The sequence below is a fragment of the Echinops telfairi genome, unplaced genomic scaffold (assembly GCF_000313985.2).
Source record: "Echinops telfairi isolate 266 unplaced genomic scaffold, ASM31398v2 ScPeMD7_7468;HRSCAF=8506_0, whole genome shotgun sequence".
NCBI lineage: Eukaryota > Metazoa > Chordata > Mammalia > Afrosoricida > Tenrecidae > Echinops > Echinops telfairi.
In genome coordinates, this window is record NW_022111369.1 from 65148772 (window position 1) to 65149396 (window position 625).

Below are 625 nucleotides of genomic sequence, written 5' to 3' on the forward strand. Positions count from 1 at the left end.
TCATGTTTTCAACTAACAAGTTTTAACAAATATCTACTATTGCCAGGAATTGTATGAAGTACTAGGAACACATTGACGGCAAGACAGTCTCTGTCCTCAAGAACCTGTGGACCAGAAAGGCAACCAATTAATGTTCTTAGAGCACCTCAATTGCTTCCTAAGTCCACCTTTAAGCATCCAAAGTTAGAAACAGTAGATGACGCATTTTGAGTTGCAAAGAGGTAGAGAATGCCAATCAGCTAACTCTTACTGAAAGAAAATACTTGGCACAACATCAAAAGATTGGTGAGTGATGAATACCATGTACACTGAAAATTGTTAAATGTTTAATATGTGTTTGTATTTTTCTAATGACCCTTTCCTTTGAACGGTTTTTCAGTTAATGAACTTCTAACCCTGATCACCCTGGCTAAAACTTCTATTATAATTCTGATTCAGCAAGTGGATCCATTTATTCTCAATTAATCTTTTTATTCTATCCATAATATGAACAGAGTTAAAGAACAACCCTTTTGCAATAGATGTTGAGATAGTTAAGTTTTATTGTGCCTACCTGCCTGATAAATACATGTGGGATTCATTGATGGGCAGAGAGATAAATGGCTTGGTGAGCCTTGCCTACTGA